This window comes from Ambystoma mexicanum, chromosome 12 (assembly GCF_040938575.1).
Source record: "Ambystoma mexicanum isolate Mex_15411 chromosome 12, UKY_AmexF1_1, whole genome shotgun sequence".
NCBI lineage: Eukaryota > Metazoa > Chordata > Amphibia > Caudata > Ambystomatidae > Ambystoma > Ambystoma mexicanum.
The window spans coordinates 1,095,871,442-1,095,887,585 of NC_090936.1; the positions used below are offsets into that span (position 1 = coordinate 1,095,871,442).

General features: G+C 49.7%; 1 protein-coding gene across 7 annotated transcripts in view; it reads left to right on the forward strand.

Moving 5' to 3' along the window:
- Positions 1 to 16,144, forward strand: part of TASOR2 (transcription activation suppressor family member 2) — a 1,665,218-nt gene that overhangs the window by 1,545,992 nt on the left and 103,082 nt on the right. The gene's annotated exons all lie outside the window — the stretch shown is intronic.

Here is a 16,144-nt window from a genome sequence, read left to right on the forward strand (position 1 = left end):
CGAAGTCATAATTGTGTTGAACACATATTGGAATCCCGCAGTGATTAAAAACAAGGACTACTTGGAAATGGCGGATAACATTCTATAAAGAATACACCTGGAATGGACACCGAAATTTGTCATTCTATGTGGGGACCTTAACGCGATCTGCCCAAAACCCAACTCGAAATACGGGACTTGTAAGAAGGTGCCATTGAATATGGTACGTGGGCATCTTTGGATTAAGGCAATGACTGCCTGGGGTCTGCAGAGCGTACAAACATCAGTACACACAGATAACACGAGAATACCGACATGGGAGAGAGATAACTCTGCAGCAAACCTAGACCATATCTTTGTTTCTGATGAGCTACTTAAAACTATAACAGAGTACGAGGTTGTGAGAACGACCAATAGTGATCACAACCTATTAAAGGTAAAATGGGCATGTACAAGAAGAACAAAACCAATCATGGAAGCAAACATTGAGACCGACAGTAGTGGTACAAAACTAAGACTGTCGGCTAATGCAATTGTGGAGCTAACAGACTCATACAAAAACACTAGCAAAGCATACAACCGAGCAACCACGAAAAACAATATCGACTATCAACCTTTGTTAAAAGTATATGAAGTCAAAAGAAAGTTCCGGCAAAATGATAAATCAAAAATCCACGACACGAATTTAACAAAGGAATTGTGGAAGAAAGGAAAAAAATGAGGAAACTAAAGCAACAAGTTAAGAATTCACCTACTGCTGAACTAGTCAATGAAATGAAAATAGCAACAAGGGCCTACAAAAACTGGCTGAGACAACACAGAGAAAGCATGAACCAAGCCGATGCAGCAGGTATGCTGAAGACAATATGCAGTAGGAGAACCAGAGATTTCTGGACCCTAATCAGGAATACGTCAGATTCACAAAAAGATCCGATAAATAATTATGTGGGAGAAGAAGCATGGTCAACCCACTTTACGAAAGTATTCCGGAAAAAGAGCTACGTCGATCTTCCCAACAACGAACATGGTTTTTTGCACGATAACCAAGAAATGCCAAACTCAACTTGGGAAAATGCATGGGATCAGGAGGACATAAGAAGAAAACTTGTCCGACTGAACAACTCAAGAGCCCCTGGGCCCGACGGTATCACTAACGCAGACCTGAAGGAATATGCTGTAGAATGGTCAAACTTTATACACGAGGTACTTAAAAAATGCAATGAAACAAGATCGATACCCGTGTCATGGACTACAGCAACAATTGTCCCAATTTACAAGTCGGGGCCAAGAGACCAACCTAAGAACTATCGACCGATTGCATTGTTAGACGTTGTTGGGAAGGTGTTCGGCTCACTGTTGTTAGAAAACTTTCAAAAATGGTCCAGAGAATCAGGGCATGAGGACCCCCTACAATCAGGGTTTGTGAAAGATGGGGGAAAGGCACCAAACATTCTCCTACTAACCACCCTAAAAAGCAAGACACAAGAAGGAGACCAAAAGATCTACCTTGCTGTCATTGACCTGGTCCAGGCTTTTGACCAGGTCAACCGTGAAACACTTTGGGGAAAACTAACAGCGAGAAATTGCCCAGAAAACATCTTGGGGCCCATTAGAGCATGCACCAGAACACCTCCATAAGAGTGCGTTTAAACCAAGGAGGGATGTTAACTGAGTCAATCCCTACGGCGAGAGGTGTAAAGCAAGGATGCCCTCTTGCACCAACACTGTTCAATTCCTATCTCTGGGATATCGAAGAAAGCGGCCAGGAGATACGGTCTTTTCCACCTACAGTAGGGAAGGTAAAGATCCCAAGATTACTCTATGCGGACGACCTTATTTTAATGGACTATACTCCGATTGGTCTACAGCGTCAACTAAACGCTTTGGCACTATATATAGAGAAGAACAACTTGGAGATTAATAGGGCCAAAACCAAAGTGATGATCATGGAGAAACAAACCACCCGCACAGAGAATTTTAGCTGGACCCTGGAAGGTGAGAAAATAGAACAAGTGGTGCAATTTAAATACCTGGGGGTAATCCTCAGCAATAACAAACAAGAGCACCCTATGCAACTGCACCTTCTAGAGAAGGCAAAAAAATTGGCACGTCAAGCAAAAATAATCGACAGAAGATTTGGCCGATTCACAGCAATCCCACTGATTCAATTTTACAAAGGGAATGTGGTCCCGTCCTTGATCTACGGTGCAGACGCACTACTGGCGATACCCTCAGATTTCTGGAAACGATTAGAAGGCGTGTTCTGGAAACACACTTTGAACCTACCGCAATCCACACCGGCTAACACCATACGCCAGGAACTGTGTCTGCAATCACTGGAATCGATGGTTGCTAGAAACTCACTAATGCTATACAGGAAATCACTGACTAGCACTTGCCCGAATGTAATGTCTATTATCCACACGGAAATCGAAGCACAGAAAAGCAAAATTTCTGATGTGTTGGACGAAAGAACATAAAAAAAACTGGTGGAAATAAATAGCTCTGAGGAAGAACTTATCCTGAATCCGAATAAAGTAAAATGAAAATTGCAGGAATACGACTGGATACAGACAACATCCTTGGACCAAAAAAGTAAACTAATAAGCCACTTGCCACCAATAACGAGAGGCTTAAATGACCTACCGAAATACTTTAAAAAATTCCCAAGTAAAACTGTACGTGAAACCTTCCTAAGAGTGCGAATGAATCTGCTGCCTACAAATGAGATCAAAGCGATCAGGAAATTAACATCCGACAACAGTTGCCGATTCTGTAAAAACAAGACGCAACCAGAGACGCTGCGCCACCTACTCTTAGTGTGTAGCGCTTTAATAATGCTGAGAACGGCACACTTGGGCCACTTATTCAAGGAGTCAAGAACGTGCAACGAGGAGGACTGGTGGAACCGCTTAATCGAGGGAGACAACACCAGTTAAGTAATAGCGGCCTCCCAGTTCTTCATGAATTTGAAACTCTAACAACACAAGGTGGAATCATTCGGGGGAGGTGACCTGAAAAAGAAAAAAAGATCCGTCTATGGGTTACCTGAAACCACTGATGCTACCAGACAGACGAAGTGATGAGACAATTGGAGTAGAGAATTGTACCATATTCTCTTTTTCTTTTCTTGTAAAAATCTTTTGTAAATTATAACAAGTAAAATAAAAAAGTTTGGACATTACTCTTTGCCGCTGGAATGCAAGAAGATCCTGGCCAAGGTCAGAGCTTCCTTGCCACTGTCTTGTTATGGCCACAAATAAACACTCACAGTGTGGTGCAGAACTCAGAAGATTATACCTCTGCGAATCAAAGTTCTGCAGCTCCTCCTGTACCTGCTTTTGCTGGTCAAGACTGGCCTGGCTCACACCTCTATCAAGTTGCACCTGGTGACCATATCCCGGTAAACCCAGACACCATGTAAGCCCTTCGTGTGGTCGCACAGGCTTGTGAAGGAGCTCCACAAAGGCCTGTGGATGGAACATGTAGTAGGTCCTACAAGATATAAGGTAGTTTTGAATCGGCACGCGATCTTAAAACTGGTGATGGAAATACCAAAGCTGTACCTGTTCTCTACATTCGATATATAATATATTCACTTTTCGTATGAAAATACAACAGAAGTAGTAGATGTGAGTCTGCAATCTTGTCTAGGGGTCAAAGCACTATTAGCAGTAACAGATGCTTTCTTAACAAAAGGCTTCCAAATCTCTACAATCAAATCCTGAGGTTAAACCATCGACATGAAGCGCAGGGAGGAAGGAAGTAGTAAGAGCGCACTGATGGAACACTCCACATCTAGTGGCCACACACAGGGAAATGAAAAAGAGTCGACGACAAGCAGTAGTATCTGGGCTGCTCTTCCAGACATCCTAACCCAAGTACTTAAACGAATGAGTGAAAGTGAGAAATTACTTTAGTACCCAAAACAGTGGGTGTACTGAGTTGGAATACTCAAGCTTACAGAGGTTTTATGACCCAGACTGTTCTAGAGGCTATCCTGGGCAATTATGATCTTATTTTACTGCAAGAAACTTGGCTCCTCTTGGTCAAGTTGCGACCACCAAGGGCACAGGACGACCATCTGGGGGACTGTTAATGGCCTTCAGAACCACAAGGTTGGAAAAGGTGGAACTAATCTCAAACTCTGACTATGGTATTCTTGCAGTAATGACCACTCTTGATGGCGGCGGTAAGAAGAAGCCCCTATTAGTATTTCATATTTACCACAATCCAGTCTGTCTTGCAGTAGAAATTGTTTTGGAAAATATTGCAGAAATAATTTTTGAGTTGTGTTAACCGGGTCGGGAACGTGCATATTTGAATAGCGGGGGATCTGAATGCATGTTGCCTGTGTTCGCAGAATGCTATTTACAGAACCGGGTCCAAAGAAGAAATGGTTATTTCTCCAGCATGGGGTCTGGCATGGATTCACATGCTCATGAATATTCCCCGTCGTCAGGCTGGGAATCCTCGGTAAAGAAAAAATCAGTATCAGTTTCGTTTCTGATCTGTCTTTCGTAGTAGTAACCAATCACTGATCTCTGAGTCATGCTGACCACAGCCAATGACTGCCCTGTACCTAAGCCCCGCCTCTGGCAGCCATCTTCAGATTTTTACCGCACGTTCAAGTGTTGGGAGTCCTCGTGCTTAGCTCTCGAGCTTTACTGCGTGTTTCGCGCTTTTTTCAGGTGAATTTTCAAATTTTTTCGGTTAATCGAGCCTCAAGCTCCACCGTTTCTACTCCCGTTAACGGCAATCCGTTGCTGGATTTTCCTACGCCGCTCAAGGGTGAAGATTTCGTCGAATCAACTTCTTGGAGGATTCCAGAAGATTCGCGGCCTACTTCGAGATGGCCCAGGATGCGAGTTCGTCACCCGGTCCCAAGCTGTTTCGCAGCTGCCCTGGATGCGGGCTGCAGAATGTGTTTAAGGAAGACGAACATTCGCGATGCCTCTACTGTCTTCATGGGGACAAGACTCATGTAGAGAAGGACTGCCAGTTCTGCAAGAACTTGTCGGAGCGTACCATGAGGGACCGTCAATCCCGTCTCGCAAGCTGGTTGGAGAAGGGCTCGACGGGTGAGAAGAAGAAGAAAGGGTCCGAGCGGGCTTCTAAGTCCTGTGCGGGCGACTGGGGCCCAACACCAGGCCAAGCGCCGCGAGTCCGCTGGCTCCGGGAGCGCCGAAAGGTCGGGCTCTTCGGTCGCCAGGCAGGGCGCACCTTCCCCGGCACCGTCAACCACGAGCCAACTCTCCAGTACGGGGAAGAGGAAGTCCGAGACCCCGGGTAAGCTTCGGGAGAAGCCCCGTCCGATCTTGGAAGAGGGGGAGCGAGGCGTCGCCCCTCCCCCGAAGAAGAGGGCCTGGGACGCACCTAAGGTGGTCAAGGCCCCTACCCAGCAGGCGAAGGCCTCTATCGAGGCTATCGCGGCGACTCTGGTCAAGCCGGCAGAGACACCGCCAGCGGAGACCGCCTCCGGGACTAGAGTTTCGCTGCCGCCAAGGAGGGAATCCTCTTTTCAATGCATCGTCGTGGCCGCCATGGTGGAAGAAGCGAGGGGGGGCACTGTGCCCTCCTCGAGCTCGGAGTCAGCCTCAGAGGAGGAACTGACCGAGGCCGTGAGGAACCTCGAACAATTCGAGAAGGTTCGATCCGGTCAGGAAGTTCCTCGGGAGATAACCGAGGAAGACGACGATGGTGAGGAAGAGCGACCTTCCTTTCCGGCTCAGCCGGATCCTAGGCTTCAGGATGGCTCGGCAGCCATTTTGTCGGCCATCCAGTCCTTATGCTCTGAGAAGGACGAGATTCCCACGGCCCAGGCCGGAGGACCCGCAACCGGGCCCGTCGGGAAGTCCTCAGAACAAACGACGGACGACCCAACCCTCTCCTCCGCTCGCACCCATAAGGCCTGCAGTTCCCTCTTCATCCTCCCACGAGTCGGGAGATGACGGTGCGTTGGGCTCGACGACGGGTTCTGAGGGCGACGACGACGGAAAAGGACTCCCGTCTCCCGTTGCACGGGCCTCGCCGCCCGACGAGATTGGCTCATTCCACGCCATGATCGCCAGGGCGTCCGAACTGTTCCAGCTCTGCCCGGAGGAGCAGAGAAAGGAAGGTTTCCTTTATCAGCGCCGGGAGGCCAAGAGGAAGACGGTCATCGCGGTGCCCCTAATCGATGACATCTGGGAGGAGGGCCTGTCGGTTCTCAAGAACCCCTCCACGGCACCAGCCAAACGGGACAGGTACGAGAAGAAGTACCGGGTCCCCGAAACCGCTCCCCTGTGCCTCGGGCCCAGCCAACGCCAGACTCAGTCGTCTCGGCGGCAGCGAAGAAGAAAGCGGCGGGGTCAGGAGCCTCGACGTCGAATTCCCCGCCGGACGGCGAGGGAAAGAAGTTGGACGCCATGGGGCGGCGGGTCATTTCGTCGGCGGTGACGACGATCAAAGCGGCCAACGCCCTGGCGATCGTGGCCCGTTACGACAGGGAGCTCTGGTTTAAGCTGGGCCCCATATTGGACTTCCTGCCGGACGACAAGAGGTCCGAGGCCCTGGAAATACTGCAAGAGGGCGAGGTGGCGTCGGACCACGCCATAACGGTGGCAACTGATATTGCCGATACCGGGTTCCGCCAGCTGGGCAACGGTGTTTTCCTACGACGACGGGGTTGGCTCCGGGCGACCGACTTCCGTCAGGACGTCCAGACCAGGGTGTTGGACATGCCGTTCGACGGCAGCAACTTGTTCGGGAAGGCGGTGGACGAATCCCTCCAAGCCATAAAAACGGACACAGAGACGGCCCGCGCCGTAGGTGCCCTTCAACGACGACGGCCCTTTCGGAGCTCCGGAAGCAGACAGGGTGCCTCCAAGGGATCCAGCGGTGGCTCGTCGTCCTACCGCCAGGCGGCACGCTCCTCGTCTAAGGAGGCCTACAGGGGTCGCGGCAAGCACGGAGAGCCTCGCCGGCAAGGTGGCCAGGGCGGCAAGACCACCACCTCCAAGCAGGACTGAACCGGCCGTGGTCTCGGGCCCCCACCGAAACACCCCGGTGGGAGGCCGGCTGACGAACTTCGTCGGCGCGTGGAAGTCCATCTCCACCGACCGTTGGGTGCTGGATACCCTGGCAAGAGGACACTCTATCGAATTCCTGAAGAAGTGCCCTCACGTTCCACCTGTGGCCAGGAAGGAGAATCACGCCCGCAACTGCTGTTGGAAGTACGGGCGATGCTCAGGAAAGGCGCCATAGAGCTTGTCCCGAGGAGGCTCCGGGGTATACTCAAGGTACTTCCTCGTCAGGAAAAAGACGGGTGGCTGGCGCCCCATCCTGGACCTTCGTCGTCTGAACAAATACATCAGATCACAGAAGTTCAGGATGGTCACCCTCCAGCACGTACTGGGACAGCTGGAGGAAGGCGACTTTCTATCGTCGTTGGACCTGGAGGATGCTTACTTCCACGTTCCCATCCTCAAAAGTCACCGAAAGTTCCTCAGGTTCGTCGTCCAGGGACGGCACTACCAATTCAGAGCACTGCTGTTCGGACTGAAGTCGGCCCCCAGGGTCTTTACCAAGTGCCTAGCACCAGTGGCGGCGCGGCTGCGCCTGCAGGGGATTCACGTCTACCCCTACCTGGACGACTGGCTTATCCGCTCAAGAACGAAGGAACTGGCGGTCGACCACACTGCGAGGACCGTCCAGCTACTCACAGACCTGGGATTCGCCATAAACTACCCAAAGTCCCACCTGGTGCCGTCGCAGGACATCACAGCTGTTCGTGAACTTTGGATCTGTGAATCAAGGGAAGGCTCTCTCGAAGTCTTCTATTTCCAGATGGCTCTCCGGCTGCATCATGCACTGTCACCGGTTGGCTAACCGACCGCTGCCAGGCCGTCCGAGAGCCCATTCGACCAGAGCGATCGCTGCTACTACGGGGGTCTTATCTGGTGTGCCCCTGCTGGACATCTGCAGGGCTGCTACGTGGAGGTCGACGCACACCTTCACGAAATTCTACTGGGTCGATCGGGATTCCAGGGAGGAGTCCAGGGTCGGCAAAGCAGTGCTGCGCAATCTGTTCGCCTAAGGTGAGCCTGGTGAGGAGGTAAGAATTGCTTAATGTTGAGTTTGATGTAATGCTTAATGCTGAGCCTTTGCCACCTCCCGTGGCTGTGCATGTGTACTGCAATGTATTCTTTATTCATGAGCATGTGAATCCATGTCAGACCCCATTACCTGTAACTGTTGTTCTCCAGCATGGGTCTGGCATGGATTCACATGCGAACCCTCCAGCCTACCCCTCTGCGGCTCTTCACTTGGTCATACTGCCACTTCACGTGCTACCAAATCTGAAGATGGCTGCCAGAGGCGGGGCTTAGGTAGAGGGCAGTCATTGGCTGTGGTCAGTATGACTCAGAGATCAGTGATTGGTTACTACTACGAAAGACAGATCAGAAACGAAACTGATACTGATTTTTTCTTTACCGAGGATTCCCAGCCTGACGACGGGGAATATTCATGAGCATGTGAATCCATGCCAGACCCATGCTGGAGAACAACAGTTACAGGTAAGTAACTTGTTCCGTACTGGATCCGCTTCTGTAAGGACTGGGACCTACTAATTAGTAATGGCAGCTTGAAGGGCGATCAAGCCCCCAAATGCACCTGCAAGGGTAATAATGCTAATTTGTCTCCAGAAATCTCTTTTGTATTGCAACAAACCCACGATCAAAGAACCAGGGACATTGATTATAGCAAACTCTGTCTAAAGGTTGTAATTGATTCTCAAGGGGAACGGAGGGTATACCCCTGTAAAGTGGTGGTCAATGAGGGCAGGAATCGTCTCATGAGATTTAATAAGAATGGCAAAGAGCAAAACAAAAAACTGGAAAGAGTGGTCCAAAACACACCATATAAAGCACTACAAGAGGAGTGTGTACCCTCTAATTTTGCAGTTTTCCTTGGCAACCATGAGCAACCACAGCATGTAGAGCCCAATAAGGGAAGGTCCCATATTTATCAGTTTGATGAGGATACTCTACAGCGCAAAAGAGGGCTGAGGAGGAAAGGTAGACTCCTCAAAGTGCAATGTAGAGATTATACCTCATTTGTACAAAAGAAAAAGGCTTTGCTGGCTGCCTTTCAAAGATGGAATAGATGGAATAAACATCATAGATATCAACGAGAGGGGAAAGAAATGCTAGAAGCCCTCATTACCAAGAATAGCCGCAACTACCGGTCGCTAATGAACGGAGAAAAGGTCTCCCAGTGCTCAATGCAGAGTGTGTGTGTGATAGAGGAAACATGGTGTGCCCATTAGGGAGGATTGTTTAGCCATCCATTGGGTAAAGAAAAAACACCCATAGCTAATGTCCCCTGGACGAGATGCGTCACACGAGAAATGGTCTGGGATCTGATCACTAAAGCATCCCGTTCCAGAGCAGCTGGTCCTAATGGGCGCTCAAATCACATACCGAAGGAGAATATTGACACTTGGATGACAGTGCTCTTCATGAATTGTATTGGTGCTAAGAGCTGCCCTCCGAGTTGGAAGTCTGCAGTGGTGGTTCCGATTTTTAAGAGGGGTGACTGGGCGAATACAGACAACTATCGCCCGATCGCTCTTCTGGACGCAGACAGCAAGATTTTTTGCAGGAGTGGTTTTGAGGGATCTGGAAAAGTGGGCCCTTGAAAATAATATACTTGACAAGGCACATATTGTCTTCCGTAGGGGGAATGTCGACGACACTGAATGGATTGATACTCAACGTTCTTAGAGATAAAGCATGGTGTGCAGGCAGTCCCCCTTTATACGTAGCCTTAATAGATTTCACAAAGGCGTTTGATACTGTCAACAGGGCACTACTATGGAGAACATTGACGGATTGGGGCATCCCTTCTGGGCTACTAGCAATCCTTGTGTATCTGCATGAAGATACCAACATTGTAGTGAGACTGGATGGTGCTGGGCAGCAGTCCAAACAGATATCAACAGGGTGAGGTGTGAGGAAAAGGTGCATTTTTGCACCTTTCCTCTTCAATCTGTACTTGGCAGATATATATGCTGACGACATCTTGATCACGGCCTTCACAGCAGTTGCTGCGATTGCTGGAGGCTATCAGTGGGTATGTGTCAGTGAATGAGCTGATAATTAACCCCAGCAAAACTAACATCGTCAGAATGGTTAACTGGAAAATAAATGGCCAGACAACCAGCTGAAATCAATGTGTATTAAACCTGTGCTGGTAACAAAATTTCGAAGGGATTGTGTCCTCCGACGTATTCCTCATCTTAGTTATCTCCTTCCTGCTCTGCTGGCCTCGGAAATTTTTTTCTCTAGAGGGCGCTGCGCGTCAACGTCGTCCGAGTTGATGTCCCTCGACAGCCAGCCATATCGACGTTGACGTCATCCTGCCTATAAAGGCCGCGCGCAGCATCCGTTGCTCAGTTCCGTTTTTCCGCGCTTACTCAGTGCCTCGGAATACCGTTGCTCAGTTTTGTCAGGATTTAATCCATTTACCTCGAGTTATTCGATCCGTACTCGATGGCTTCTTCGTCGGAACCGACAACTCCTCGATCCGGCTTCAAAAAATGCCGAGATTGTGGGAAAAAGATGTCGCTGACTGACCCTCACAGAGTTTGTCTGTGGTGTTTGGGAGCTGAACACCATTGTTCGGAGTGCAAGGACTGTATGTCCATGACAGCTAAGGCCCTGAAGGAGCGTAGGGGGAAGCTGGAGAAAGGTAAGACTTTTAAAGCTTCTTCTTCGTCGACGAAGTCGAGACATTCTTCTCCTCGTCACCATTCGCGTTCCAGGTCTCGGAGTGGGTCCCATCACTCCTCGAGATCGAAGCACTCGAAGAGGAGACGTCGACGATCCCCTTCTCCGTCTTCCTCTTCCTCTGTTTCGCCTAAAAGAATCCCTTGCCCCACGAAACATAGTTCCCGGGCTGAATGGGAGGAATTCCGTAAAAATATGATGAGCGTCTTCGAGAAAGCGGCCTCGACCCCCTCGAAGACTGCCGAGAGCGATGCTCTGGTCGAAAGACCCGAAGGTCAAAAACGCTGCGAGTCGCAGTACCCGGCGAAGGAAACCTCTCGAGCGCGTCTCAAACCCTCGAATAGGACTATGACCTCCAAACCTTCCTCGAATGTTCCGTCGACGCCGAGGTCAGTGTCTTCGACGCCGTTGTCGAAGGGACCTTCGACACACGGGTCTGTCGACTCGACGCCAGCGTCAACACCGGCGTCGACGCCAAGAAAAGTCACGGTCACGACACACCCAGTGACTATCCTCAGGTCCTCGATGTCGATGGCTTCGAGATTGTCGAGTAGAATCCCAATTCTGTCGAGGTCATTGAGGCCTCCGCCTTTGTTTTCGACGCCACGCTCGAAGCCGTCGGCGTCGACGACATCGACGTTTTCGAGGCCGATTATGACAAGTTCGGCACCCTCGGCCTTGGAAATGGGATTTACACCCTTTATGAGTTCAGAACAATTGAGAACTATGTCCTCAATTATGGAAGAGGGTGAATTGTCTGAACAGGATGACACATTTGAGTTGCAGGGACCTGTAACCCCAATTAGAGAGGAAATTTCCTCTGAAGAACGCAGGTTAAAGGATCTTCATGATTCCTTGCATGAGGCAAGTGGGATAGACACTTCCCCTGAGATGGAGTTTGCTAGGCCAGACCCGGGGGAGCATGCTGAAACCCCCTATAGAGCCTTAATGGCCAGGATCACAGAGTTTATGGGGTGGTCTGCACCCTCACAATCTTTCCAAAAGGATGACCTTACGGATATTCTTGACAAACGCCCACAGGAGGACCCTGTGGTGCCTTTTCATAAAGCTCTTCAGAGGAAGATTATGACGAACTGGGAAACCCCAGATGTCGTCCCGGCAGTAAATAAAAAACTGTCTACAAAATATAGGGTATCCTCTACAGACCCGGAATTTTTGTCAAAACACCCATCCCCAGAAAGTCCGGTGGTACAGGCAGCATCTTCTACCGATGTCAAGACGGCTTATCCTACCGTCCCACAGGACAGGGACGATAAAAAATATGATGCTATGGCAAAGAAAGTTTTTTCGGCATGTAGCATGGCGTTAAAATCTGTTAATGCTACTTGCACCCTTGCTAGATTCAGCCATACACTTTGGGAGTGTGCTTCTACAGCGGCTGACTGCATCCCGGAGGGAGAAGAAAGGGAGGCGTTCCTGAATATCATACAGGACGGTAAAGACGCTATGTGCGAATCCCTCCAGACGGGCATTGATTTGGCTGACAGTATCAGCAGAGCAATGGCGGCAAGTACAACAACCAGGAGATTTGCTTGGTTGAGAAAGTCTGGTTTTGCCCCTGATGTGCAAGCCAGGCTCTTGAACATGCCATTCGATGGCTCTTCTTTGTTCGGGAAAAAGGCGGATGACAGTTTAGAGAAACTGCAAACTTCAAAAGCAGCAGCAAAATCCCTAGGCGCTGCAATCCGTCAGACACCTTTTCGTCCCACAGGAACCTCTGCGAGGGGCAAATCCTTTCGCTTCTACTCCGCATTCGGAAGAGGTAGAGGACGTCCAGCTCAAAGGGGACAAAGAAGAACTACCCGAGGTGGACGGGGTAGATATTCAAAAGCCGCAGCAACAGCAGGTGTCTCTTTACCATCGGCATCCGCATCAGCCGCTCCAAAACCACTCTGAGGACTTCCCTCACAGGACACCTGTAGGAGGCAGGTTGACTCAACATCTGGCGGAATGGCAGGCTATCATGTCAGATGCTTGGGCATTGGAGACAGTTGCCCAAGGTTACTGCCTGCCTCTCCTACGCATACCTCAGAGTCATCCACCGGGGATCAGCTCTCAGAAAGCTCCAGATCCGCTCCTCTTGCAGGAAATTTTCGACCTGCTAGAGAAAGGTGCCATAGAGCCGGTACCTGTAGCGGAGAGGAACAAGGGCTGGTACTCCCCTTATTTTCTCATTCCAAAGAAAGACGGAGGACTGAGACCCATCTTGGACTTGCGAGAATTGAACAAATTCCTCAGGAAAGACAAATTCAAAATGGTCACTCTTTCTCAGATCCTCCAGGCCCTTCAGTTCCAGGACTGGTTGGTATCTCTGGACCTTCAGGATGCTTATTTCCATGTGCCTATCCATCTCAAACACAGGAAATACCTGAGGTTCGCAATTGGCAACTCTAACTATCAATTTCGAGTGCTGCCATTTGGGCTGACCTCCGCCCCGAGGGTCTTCACCAAGTTAATGTTGGTAGTGACCGCAAGTTTAAGGAGGGAAGGGATTCACGTCTACCCCTACCTGGACGATTGGTTGATCAGGGCTGTCTCTTCGGAACAAGCTCAGATCCAGCTAAATCACGTGTGCCACTCCCTTCACAGACTGGGCTTCTCCTTCAATTTAAAGAAGTCACAAATGATACCATCACAGAGACTCCAATTCATAGGAGCGATCCTGGACACTTCCCTGGGAAAAGCCTCGCCACCAGAGGTGAGGCCTCAAGATATTCTACAGATGGTTACCAAGTTCCAAGATGCCCGACGTCTCCCAGCCTTCCACTTTTTGAGGTTGCTAGGCCTCCTGGCATCCTGCATTTTCCTAGTGCCAGAGGCTCGCCTGAGAATGAGATCCCTCCAGTGGGCACTGAGGACTCAGTGGTCACAATTCTCAGGGAGAATGACAGATCTTCTTCAGGTTCCTGACAGGGTGGCTCAAGACCTTCAGTGGTGGGCATGTCAGGAGAACATTCTGAAAGGAGAACAGTTTTGGCAACCCTGGCCGGAGATAACAGTAGTCACGAATGCCTCACTCACGGGGTGGGGAGCCCACGCCAACGACTTGACCATCAGCGGTCGTTGGTCTCCATCGGAGTCCAGGCTACATATCAACCTGTTAGAGCTGAGAGCCATCAGACTTGCGCTGAAGGCGTTCCTGCCAGCTGTACAAGGGAAAAGCGTCCTGATAATGACGGACAACACGGTGGCCATGCATTACCTCAACAAAAGAGGAGGCGTAGGATCACAACCCCTGTGCAGAGAGGCGATGCAGCTCTGGTTTTGGGCAATCCAAGAAGGAGTCTCTCTATCGGCAGTTCACCTAGCCGGGGAGAAGAACTTGACAGCGGATGCTCTGAGCAGGCAGAGCACACTCTCCCACGAGTGGGAACTAGCTCAGGAAGTCCTTCAAGAGATCTTCGCCCTTTGGGGAACCCCTCAGGTGGATCTGTTTGCCACCAGCGTCAACAGGAAATGCGATCTGTTCTGCTCAAGGGAATTTCCCCAGAGAGGAGCTCTGGGAGACGCGTCATAGTGGACTGGGAGTTTCCGCTTCTGTACGCGTTCCCACCGGTCCCTGTCATTCCTCAAATGATCAGGAGGTTGAGAAGATTCCGGAGAACCATGATCCTAATTGCCCCGGATTGGGCCAGGAGAACGTGGTACCCGGACCTTCTAGACTTGTCCATCTGACCTCCAATTCGACTTCCACTCAGAGAGAACTTAATCTCACAGGAGCGAGGTCAAGTTCTCCATCCAGACATCAAAACCCTCAACCTTCACGCTTGGCTTCTGAAAGGTTGAGGTACAAGGATTGGGACCTCCCTGATGATGATATGGAGGTGTTGCTTTCGGCAAGGAGGCCAGCAACAAAGTCTTTATACCGCTGCCGTTGGAACAGATTTTGCAGCTGGTGTAGAGAACAGAATATCGACCCTTTTTCATGTGGTACACCAATGGTTTTGTCCTTCCTTCTATATTTGGCGAATTCAGGCCTTCAAGTTGGCACCATTAAGGGCTATCTCGCAGCGCTATCCATCTTTAAGCGCACTGCAGAAGAACCATCCTATTTCAAGTTACCCTTGGTAATACAGTTTCTAAAGGGGTTAACCAATGTTTATCCCCCAAGACCATTCCAAGTTCCACTATGGGATTTAAACTTAGTACTAACTTTCCTGATGGGCACACCTTTCGAACCACTCCATTCTTGTTCGCTAAGGTTCCTTACCCTTAAAACTGTTTTATTAATAGCACTTACATCTGCTAGAAGGGTGAGCGATTTACAAGCTCTTTCTTGTAAACCCCCTCACACAATATTTCACAAAGACAAAGTTGTCCTGCAAGTGAAGCCTAATTTCCTCCCAAAGGTAGTTTCTGAATTCCATATACTCAGAAGATTACCCTACCATCTTTGTATCCTCCTCCTCATCCGGGGAAAGAGGAAGAGAGGTTACACAGGCTAGACCCTAGAAGGGCTTTAAGTTTTTACATCAGTAGACTAGCCAGGATAACACAGGCAGACCAGCTGTTTGTAGGTTACACAGGTCACAAGATGGGGTTACCAATAACTAAGCAGACCATTTCCAGATGGATCATTCTAGCCATTCTGGAATGTTATAAACTGGCAGGGAAAGAGCCCCCTCAAAACCTTAGGGCCCATTCGACCAGAGGTATTGCAGCTTCTTCGGCCCTCAAAAGAGGCGTGCCGGTTAAAGACATCTGTGCGGCCGCTACATGGTCGTCTGTCCATACCTTTACACGATTTTACAATTTGGATTCCTCCTCCAGTCAAGAGACTAGGTTTGGAATGGCTGTACTGCATTCTATTCATCAATAGAAGACAGCGTGAAGTCAGTGCTCCCTCCTCCAATAATAGAATACTGCTATGGGAGCCTATCTAAGATGAGGAATACGTCGGAGGACACAATCCCTTCGAAGAACAAGTTACTTCTTACCTTGTAACGTTCTTTCGACGGGATGTTCCTCCGACGTATTCCTCATCAACCCTCCCATCCATCCCCGCAGTTCTACTTCCCTTGTGATTGCAGCTTACGCTCCTTCAGGGTGATTAGTCTAGTCCAGAAAGTATTATTGTGGGCTACAAAACGGAACTGAGCAACGGACGCTGCGCGCGGCCTTTATAGGCAGGATGACGTCGATACGGCGGCTGTCGAGGGACATCGACTCGGAGGACGTCGACGCGCAGCGCCCTCTAGAGAAACAATTTTAAGAGGCCAGCAGAGCTGGAAGGAGATATCTAAGATGATCTAAGATGAGGAATACGTCGGAGGAATATCCCGTCGAAAGAACGTTACAAGGTAAGAAGTAGCTTGTTCATCTGGGCTTTAGACTTGCTGCCTACCCCAATTTAACTCTAATAAAAAAGACGG